The sequence below is a fragment of the Mus caroli genome, unplaced genomic scaffold (assembly GCF_978045245.1).
Source record: "Mus caroli unplaced genomic scaffold, Mus_caroli_1 scaffold_3, whole genome shotgun sequence".
Classification (NCBI taxonomy): domain Eukaryota; kingdom Metazoa; phylum Chordata; class Mammalia; order Rodentia; family Muridae; genus Mus; species Mus caroli.
In genome coordinates, this window is record NW_028227258.1 from 42,634,135 (window position 1) to 42,644,210 (window position 10,076).

At 38.4% G+C, this 10,076-nt stretch overlaps 1 pseudogene; it reads left to right on the forward strand.

Moving 5' to 3' along the window:
* Positions 1-7,179: 7,179 nt before the first annotated feature.
* On the forward strand, positions 7,180-8,289 carry LOC110290914 (glyceraldehyde-3-phosphate dehydrogenase pseudogene; annotated as a pseudogene).
* Positions 8,290-10,076: the final 1,787 nt, after the last annotated feature.

Consider the following 10,076-nt stretch of genomic DNA (forward strand, 5'->3'; position numbering starts at 1 on the left):
CCACAATCACCAAGATAAGAACAGGTAAGGACTCAGGATGGAGTTCAGAGTGATCTTCAGCCCCTGGCACCAAAAAAGGTTGAATTAATATGAGAGAGAGAGAGAGAGAGAGAGAGAGAGAGAGAGAGAGAGAGAGAGAGAGAGAGAGAGAGAGACTGCCCTTCCAATGTGGAGACTTTGTTTACTCTGGCTTTTGAGGCAATACTTCCTGCATGATTGTTTCCCTCTGAATGAAGTAAGGACATAAAAAAAAAGTCATAGAAACTTGCTAATGCAAATTTATATACATTATTGTGATTTTCCAGCCTGTATCATATCTGTAAAAATTGAAAAATAAGGCCTTATCGAGAGCCTATGGCACTGTGTTATGGAATGTAATAGAAAAATAACTAGTGTAAAAATGATTAAAGATTGAGTTACTGAAAAAACATAGATTAAAGAACAAAAATTTAAATTTTTGTGTACCACAGGCAATCTTACTTTTTCCAAAAATACTTCTAAAATTGGAAACTTCAGTGTCTCCCTTAACTATTTCAGCTGTGTAGTTTTCTAGTCTCTCTCACCCAGTAGTTTAGGCAAATCTAATATCCTGTGAAACTTTAAGTGTGCTTTTGTTAATGAATGTGTGCTTTCATTAGTGAATGTTGAAGAAAACAAAGGCAAATGTGAAAATAGTTCTTGCCAAGTAGTTAACTCAACAGCAATCTCTATTATAGACCCAAGTTTCCAAAGGACATATCTGATACTTACATTTCATTGATCTGGTACTTAATTTAATGAAATTTACAACAAACAGCACAGGCTGAATTAAGTTATATAAAATAAAAGGAGACGGAACTGAGTCGAGTGGGATTGGAGAGCTGCGCCTGTCACTTTTATTGTCTTATTACAGAATCTATAATCTATAAATCTATAAATCTATAACTATCATCTCAGAGTTGTCACAAGAGACAAACAACTAATATATACAGATTTAGGATTGGGCACCAGAAAAAATACATCATGTGAATAAATAAAATAAAATCAAGGATATTTACTTTATATAAGCTGTAAATAAGTTACAGGAAATTATATGGTAGACTATTGTTCATATGATATTATTATTTATCCAAAATATTTTTGAGATAAGTTACATTGAAAGTAAAACTCTAGATGCTAGAAATAGAAAAATACATAATGTCAATTCTCATTTATTTTTATATTATCTAGCAGAAGATTTAAAAAGACATGTAAAACTTAAATGCTGAGAACTGATATAGAGAAAAGTAGAGACATAGGAGTTGGGGAAGGGTTTTTATTTAATTATTGAAAATAATTATTGAGATTTTTCATTATTTTCCTGTGCCATTGTGATTTCTTCTCCCTCATCTCCTCTAAGATCCTCCCCACCCTTCCAACTCCATGCCTTCTTTTTCTCTCTTTTAAGAAAACAAACAAACAAACAAAGAATAAAAATGCAAGCATAAAAAGATAAAACAAACTAATAAGCAATAAAAATAAAAAGTTAAGAAATAGCATGCGGAAATGAATACACAGAGACACAAGTACATACATATAACATTAAAAAAAATCAAAATCTGAAAGCATGGTAAACAATCAAAAGACCAAGAAGATTTAAAAAAAGAAGAAAAATGCTCAAGTATAGCAAAATAAGGAAAAGTTCTTCAAAAATGCCTTTGAGTTCATTTTGTGTTGGCCATTTATGGCTGGGTATGGAGTCTGGCCTTAAGTATTATGTGTAAGCCCAGTGAGACTCCCTTGAGGAAGGCCTTTGATTGGAAGGTAACACTTGAGCAGAGAATAGGGCAGAGATAGAGAAAGTACCCAAGGAGCTGAAGGGGTTTGAAGCCCCATAGGAAGAACAACAATATGAAATAACCAGTACCCCAAGAGCTCCCAGGGACTAAACCACCAACCAAAGAAAACACATGGTAGGACTTATGATTGTAGCTGCATATGTAGCAGAGGATGGCCTAGTCAGTCATCAATGGGAGGAGAGGTCCTTGGTCCTGTGAAGGTTCTATGCCCCAGGTGGGGAATGCCATGGCCAGTAAGCAGGAGTCGATGGGATGCGGAGCAGGGGAAGTGGGGAGGGGATAGAGGATTTTCAGAGGGGAAACTAGGAAAGGGTATAACATTTGAAATGTAAATAAAGAAAATATCTAATAAAAAAGTAAAAATAAAGCAAAATACAGGCAAGTGGGAGAAGCTACTGGAGGACATGTTAGCCACGAGGCAGCAATTCGCTCTCTGTGTTCCATGATGTTCAACAGGGAACTATAGGTAGCCCAGGAGAGTGTAAGTAAGATAAAATCAAAATAAGAAGTAGATAGTAGATAAAAACCACAGAGACAGCCCAGGGCTGTCCAATGGTATGTTCATAGACTGTTTTATAGATGCTGATGCTATTTTGTACAGCATGGAATTGATATATTTGAGGACAAATGAATAGCATAAGCTAATTTATGTTATAGAAATTTCACTGAGATTTTTATGGGTGAGGCTCCTGAAGGAAACGGGGAGGGCAGCCGTAAAGTTCAGGTACTAACTAGCTCCAATAAAATATGACACTTGTTCAGAACAGAACAATGGCAAACGAGTGACAAGGAGTTTTTAGTACTGGGACTAAAGAAAAGAACGTGCCTTAAGTACGGCCATTTTGACTTCAGACTTCATATTACCTATAACAAGATGAAACTATTTCAAGGTCTTAGGCCCTGGAAGAACTGGGGACTTTCCAGAAGCTGACCAATAAGCATCAATAGCACCCAAAGCTTAATTCCTGTTCCTGAAAACAAAATGAACCAATGAATTCCAATTTTTGGACAAAAACACTTAAATTTGATGTCAGCAGACAACTGCGAAACACTTGGGAAGGCCACTAATACCCACATTCTGCTTGGTGAAAGTTGTAGCTTTAACTTAGCCAAGATACTAGCGTTTGTGTTTTTGCTTTTTTTTGTTCTTGGTTTTTGTTTTTTTGTTTTTTGGTTTTTTTTTTTTAGGTATTTTCTTCATTTACATTTCCAATGCTATCCCAAAGTTCCCCATACCCTCCCCAACTCCGCTACCCACCCACTCACACTTCTTGACCCTGGCTTTCCCCTGTACTGAGGCATATAAAGTTTGCAAGACCGATGGGCCTCTCTTTCCACTGATGGCTGACTAGGCCATCTTCTGATCCATATGCAGCTAGAGGCATGAGCTCTGGGGGTACTGGTTAGTTCATATTGTTGTTCCACCTATAGGGTTGCAGATCCCTTTAGCTCCTTGGGTACTTTCTCTAGCTCCTCCATTGGGGGCCCTGTGATCCATCCAATAGCTGACTGTGAGCATCCACTTCTGTGTTTGCTAGGCCCCGGCATAGCCTCACAAGGGACAGCTATATCAGGGTCCTTTCAGCAAAATCTTGCTAGTGTATGCAATGGTGTCAGTGTTTGGAGGCTGATTATGGGATGGACACCTGGCTATGGCAGTCTCTAAATGGTCCATCCTTTCACCTCAGCTTTAAACTTTATCTCTGTAACTCCTTCCATGGGTGTTTTGTTCCCAATTCTAAGAAGGGGCAAAGTGTCCACACTTTGGTCTTCGTTCTTCTTGAGTTTCATGTGTTTTGCAAATTGTATCTTGTATCTTGGGTATTCTAAGTTTCTGGGCTAATATCCACTTGTCAGTGAGTACATATCATGAGAGTTCTTTTGTGATTGGGTTACCTCACTCAGGATGATGCCCTCCAGGTCCATCCATTTGGTTAGGAATTTCATAAATTCATTCTTTTTAATTTTAATGCCAATAAGTCTGGCTTCATCACCTCCTTGGGACTGCCAGAAGAAACTGGCTTCTGAGTTCTTATCTGGTGGCCTTGACTGATCAGCAACTGTGCTTATGTGGGGGGTGGGGGGATGATAAAAGATTTTGCTATTACATTAATCCACGGTGGTATTCTCTCTCCTTTGTCCTCATACACAATGAACAGAGTGTAACAATTAGATCATGGACAAAGCTAAAACAACCAACTTTCTGTTGAATCTCTTGGATTAAAGACAATAGAAGGAGTTGGGTGGTGATTATAAATATGGAAGCCCAGCTTAAGACTTTGCTATGAAGATGGCCAGGAAGCAATGAAATGGTGCTTATCACCAGACAGGATGTGAAAGCAGAGAATTCATAGGGGGAAATAGCATAGTGTATTTGCATACTGATAAAAATATCCAATAAGCAAGAAAGACAATTAGTGATGTGAACAACAAATGTGAACAACTGCAAAGGTGGTACCAGGAAAAAAATCAACAAAGCTTTGTTCAGGAAAGTATGGTTTGCTGTTCCACAGAGCTCCACGCTATCAATTTTTCATCACAATAGGAGAGACAGCTAGGTACACTAAGGCCAAGCAATACCAGTTCACATGAATTCAAAAATTTGGCAGTGCATGCATGAAGAAGTGTGCTCTTGTGTTTTTTTTTTTTCTCCATGAGAGAAAAGGAATAAAGGAGATCAGAGAAAACAGAAACAGATATTAGAGTTTTGTGAGTTTAGAGAAAATATGGACTGTTATTCAAGTGAGTAAGAAAGTGAATTAATGAAAGGAATGTGGTAGGTTTGGATGGGTATTGGTCAATTTGGAATGACCGTGGTTCTCTTGTCTCCCTTAGGCTTGTGTAGCTGCTTGCTAGTGAAGAAAATAAAATGAAGCATTTAATTAACCTAAGACTGAGGTTTTGACATTGGTGTTAATGGAAAGACTGCAAGTCTAATAGGAAGAATAAAAGGAAATTTCTTGATCAGAAGCATATTTGTGGTGGATCTCACATTTGGAAAGACTTTGAATAATCAAAATAAAATAAAAGTTGTAATGGATTAAGGAATTTGACAGTCATAAATACAACGGTGTTATTAGTCAATATGTTACATAGGGATATTTTAACCAGGTGGGAATAAATGAGTTATGATGAAATAAAAGAAAAGGGAAGAAAGATTACCTCATAAAAGATCTGAATTTTAATAACATAGATCTGAGCCCTACTGAATTCTATTTGGATAACTTTTGACTGCTGTCTTATATAACACATAAAATAATCATGAATTTTCAATTGAATAAAATCCCCTGCTGCAACCATGCCCTACCTATGGTTCCAAGCTGCTGTCAGTGGTTAGTGTGCTGGGCCTAGTTGCATCTCTTGTGGACAGCTCAAAGATTGTGTTTGGACTTGAAAATCTGCATTGAAATTAAGGACTTTAATCAAGATTGAAAAGAAAAAATACAAAACAATATTAATTTAGGCAAAATTTTAATTTTTATACTACTAAAAGATAGCAATGTGATTCTGTAGAAAATAAGATTGGTTGGCCTACAAGTAAATACTTTGTAGTAAGCTGTTTCTAGTGTTTTGAAAATAAGTGCTGTTTGAACTATATCTGATACTATCCAAAACATAAAATATTAGCTTATCTCTATAATAAACAAAATATTAATTATATTCTCATTAAGATGAAATAATATAAACTGTATTTCTTTAGAAATTATTTTTTCCTAAAATTTTTTTAAATAATTAGGAGATATAATATTCTGAATAAGCACACAAAATTCTTACCCAAATATGTCAGTATTACTACCATAATAATAGAGGAAGATTATGTGAATAATATTAAATATTGTCCAAATGTTAAAAGAAACCTAATTTATACAGGGTGTATATCATGTATGTCTTAGTTTATTTTTCCTTCTGCTGCAATAAAATACTCTTATAAATGAAATTTTAGGAGGGAAACATTTATTTTAGATCACAGTTCAAGGCAGAGCCCATCCTGGCTAAAAAGTCAAGGCAGCAAGAGTTTGAAGCATCTTGTCACATGACATCCACAGACAGTCAGAAGAACACCACAAATGTGTGCATGACTGTGCTAAGTTCACACTTTCCACTTTAGGCAGCCCAGGATCCAATGCCTAAGGAATGACTCCACCTATAATAGGCAGGCCTTCACATCTCAACTACCACAATCAAGATAACTCCTCAGACACAGAGATCCATTTCTGAAATGATTCTAACTTCTTCTCAGTTCACAATAATAACTGTTACACTAAGTCAGGGATAAGTTGACATTTTATTTTGGTCTTTAATACATAAGACATTGCTATTATCTCTACACTATCTATAAAAAAAATTCAGCTTAAATGACACAAAACACCTCCAAATGTTCAGGGAATACAGAAAATAATTAGATGACTATCTATATAAATGCCAACAACAAAGCCTACTTGAATCACTGTCAATTCAAAACTTAGGGAAAATACTTTTAATAAAAGTGAATGATTCTATATGATGAAATGTTTTGTAAACTACAGCTCAACCTTTACTTCTTACTAACAGATATGCTACAAACTGACTTCATGCATAAAAATCTAGCTAGCTGAACATCAGCATCCTTTATAAGCAGGGGAGTTGCCCATCTGCCACTGCTTATGTAACAATTTTGACTTTGGAATTTCACTTTGATTGAGTAGAATACAGCATATTGTGAAAATCCCTGTACCCTGGTATTCATCACAAGCACAGAAGTTAGAAAAGGAAGAACCAGGGAAGAAGACTGGGGACAAACAGAGGGAGCACAAGTAGGAATCTAACAGGGAAGGTAGAAGGCAGCTAGAATGGGATGACTGGGAAATTCAATGAAGAACTCAGACCTTGACAGTGATTGGAGGTCGCCCTGCAGAGAGTTGGCATTCAGAGCATGGCAAAGTATTCACATGAGAACAGTATTGAAATATGAAATATGAAATGCCAGGACAAATCAGGGTACCAAGATGGCCTTGAACTGTCGTAAAGGGAATTCTCATGAGCTCCATTGACTCTTTGGTCCCAGAATTCATAGAGAGTACTACATATTAAAATCATGGAGTGTAAATGAAGACAGAGGAAGGTATTCTAGTGGAATTCCAGGCTAAGGACTTTTTCTGCAACAAAGCTAGATTTTAGGATTGGTTATAATTTCGTTGCCTTGCCCAGGTCACTGAAGAAATTAGGAATCAGTTATTATATTGAAAATTACTTATAACACAGAGGTCAGCATATTTTTAAATAATGTATAATTTAATTTTCTACTTAATTTTGTGAATTTTTAATTTATTCTTTGAGACTTTTATACATTTATATAATAAAATATGGGCTCTCTGCTCCTCCCTGTTCCAGAGACAGCCGCATCTTCTTGTGCAGTGCCAGCCTCGTCCTGTAGACAAAATGGTGAAGGTCGGTGTGAACGGATTTGGCCATATTGGGTGCCTGGCCACCAGGGCTGCCATCTCCTCTCCACATGGCAAAATGGAGATTGTTGCCATCAACGACCCCTTCATTGATCTCAACTACATGGTCTACATGTTCCAGTATGACTCCACCCATGGCAAATTCAACGGCACAGTCAAGGCCAAGAATGGGAAGCTTGTCATCAACGGGAAGCCCATCACCGTCTTCCAGAAGCGAGACCCCGCTAACATCAAATGGGGTCAGGCCGATGCTGAGTATGTCGTGGAGTCTACTGGTGTCTTCACCACCATGGAGAAGGCCGGGGCCCAATTGAAGGGTGGAGCCAAAAGGGTCATCATCTCTGCCCCTTCTGCTGATGCCCCCATGTTTGTGATGGGTGTGAACCACGAGAAATATGATAACTCACTCAAGATTGTCAGCAATGCATCCTGCACCACAAACTGCTTAGCCCCCCTGGCCAAGGTCATCCATGACAACTTTGGCATTGTGGAAGGGCTCATGACCACGGTCCATGCCATCACTGCCACCCAGAAGACTGTGGATAGCCCCTCTGGAAAGCTGTGGCGTGATGGCCGTGGGGCTGCCCAGAACATCATCCCTGCATCCACTGGTGCTGCCAAGGCTGTGGGCAAGGTCATCCCAGAGCTGAATGGGAAGCTCACTGGCATGGCCTTCCGTGTTTCTACCCCCAATGTGTCTGTTGTGGACCTGACGTGCCGCCTGGAGAAACCTGCCAAGTATGATGACATCAAGAAGGTGGTGAAGCAGGCATCCGAGGGCCCACTGAAGGGCATCCTGGGCTACACTGAGGACCAGGTTGTCTCCTGCGACTTCAACAGCAACTCCCACTCTTCCACCTTTGATGCCGGGGCTGGCATTGCTCTCAATGACAACTTTGTCAAGCTCATTTCCTGGTATGACAATGAATACGGCTACAGCAACAGGTTGGTGGACCTCATGGCTTACATGGCCTCCAAGGAGTAAGAAACCCTGGACCACCCACCCCAGCAAGGACACTGAGAGCAAGAGAGAGGCTCTCGGTTGCTGAGGAGTCCCTATCCCAACACGGCCCCCAATACTGAGCATCTCCCTCACAATTTCCAGCCCAGACCCCCATAATAACAGGAGGGGCCTAGGGAGCCCTCCCTACTCTCTTGAATACCATCAATAAAGTTCGCTGCACCAAAATAAATAAATAAATAAATAAATAAATAAATAAATAAATAAATAAATAAATAAATAAATAAAATATGATCATATTCACCCTAATTTTTCACTCCAACTACTCCCATATCTTCCCTAACATGTTTGTCACCAATTTCATCATTTTCTTTTAAAACAACACACTAAGTCCAAGCTCTTGACCTGAATAATTTCCTTACAGTATGTTTAATAATGAAATTATCTGACTAAGATATTTTCTCTAAGGAATGTTATGTGATTATTCCATGATCCTTAAACAACTTTTCCATTTTAGAAATTTTGATACATACAGAAAATAAAACAGCTGCACCTGTATCAAAAAATAAATAAAAGCCATCAATCACTCTGTGGATATTTTTCTTACCATTGAGTAATTTAAAGGTCAATCTCAGGCACTGCATTTTCTCATACACTTAAAAGATAAGCATCCCTTTTTTTTTCTGATGTCTTTGTACTTTGTTTTATTACATGATTTTTTATTAGATATTCTCTTCATTTACATTTCAAATGTTACCCCAAAAGTCCCCTATTTGCTTCCCCCCTCCCCAACCCACACACTCCTGCCTTTTGGCCCTGGCATTCTCCTGTACTGGGGCATATAATCTTCTCAAGACCAAGGGCCTCTCCTCCCAGTGATGGCCGACTAGGCCATCTTCTGCTACATATGCAGCTAGAGACATGAGCTCTGGGAGTACTGGTTAGTTCATATTGTTGTTCCTCCTATAGGGTTGCAGACCCCTTCAGCTCCTTGAGTACTTTCTCTATACCCATGGAAGGAGTTACAGAGACAAAGTTTGAAGCTGAAACAGAAGGTAGGACCATCCAGAGACTGCCCCACCCAGGGATCCATCCCATAAACAACCACCAAGCCCTATTGCATATGCCAGCAAGATTTTGCTGACAGGACCCTGATATAGCTGTCTCTTATGAGGCTATGCCAGTGCCTGGAAAATACAGAAGTGGATGCTTACAGTCATCTATTGGATGGAACACAGGGCCTCCAATGGAGGAGCTAGAGAAAGATAAGCATTCTTATATAACATACACACACACACACACACATTTTTATAAGAGCTCAAAATTCCCTTTCTTGTCCAGTGAAAACCCATTCATTAGAGGGTCATTCTGATAAGAAACCTGTGTTCTGTTAGTGCTTCCCTGTTTTCTCCATGACAGATGTCCCTACTTCACAGGCATTTCCTAATAAAAATAGACTTGAAATCAGCTTTCTTCTCTAGACTTGGTTATATAGACATGCGACATAACATCAAAAGAACATGGTTGAAATACTGGGCTTGTATCTCACAAGTTCTAATAGAAACCTAGCTCTTATTATATTCTAAGTAGTATGTGATTATCATTTTAATTACTTGTTTGGCCCAAGAGATTTATTTTTAAATCTTTACAAGTAGTCAAATGAGGTTTTTGAATTATTAAGTTTTGCATGGTGTTGTTTTGTTTGTTTATTTGCTTGCTTGCTTTTACCAAAAACACATTCCAAGCTATTAATGGTTAATAGGCTTGAGTTAAGCCCAAAAAGTATGCCTGCTCTTTATCTTCTCATGATCCTTGACTCTCTTAGCTATATGACTTATTCTAATTGATCATTTTCCA